Below are 645 nucleotides of genomic sequence, written 5' to 3'. Positions count from 1 at the left end.
CATGCTTGATTGTCCCTTCAGAGAAAAAGGCGGGAACCTGGACAGCTACCCTGGGATTCTCTGGTTGAGCTCCTCCACTGTGGCAATGGAAGGACTTTCCCATGAAGAGTCAGATTCCCGGGAGAAGTTCTGATTGGCTCAGCCTGTGTCACATGATTGCACCTTGACCAGAGAAGTCAAGGCCTCTTGATTGACAGCCTAGAAAGAGGCAATTACTTTTTAAAGTTTACTAGCATGCTATTTAGACATAATAGGTTTTATTGTGACATTTTCATATTTGTATGTAATGCTTTTTTTGTTTTCGAGACAGGGTTTCTCTGTGGTTTTGGAGCCTGTCCTGGAACTTCCCTCTGCAGACCAGGCCAGCCTCAAACTCACAGAGATCTGCCTGCCTCTGCCTCCCAAGTGCTGAGATTAAAGGCATGTGCAATCACCAACCGGTGAAGTGTTTAATTTTAATTGAGTATGTTAATTAGGTGAGCCGAAGGAGGTTTTTGCTTGCTGGACTTTAATACTTTAATAGCTGGACCTTCTTAGTCAGCCTGAGAAGGAGGAAGTGGCCATGTAAGGGGATGAACCTTGGGGGCTAGCTTTAGGAATGCAATATTAACAGTTTTTTAGCAAGGCAGAGGGAATCAGGGAGAA

The sequence above is a fragment of the Microtus ochrogaster genome, chromosome 1, assembly GCF_000317375.1.
Source record: "Microtus ochrogaster isolate Prairie Vole_2 chromosome 1, MicOch1.0, whole genome shotgun sequence".
Taxonomy (NCBI): domain Eukaryota; kingdom Metazoa; phylum Chordata; class Mammalia; order Rodentia; family Cricetidae; genus Microtus; species Microtus ochrogaster.
Note: the sequence above shows the minus strand (reverse complement) of the source record.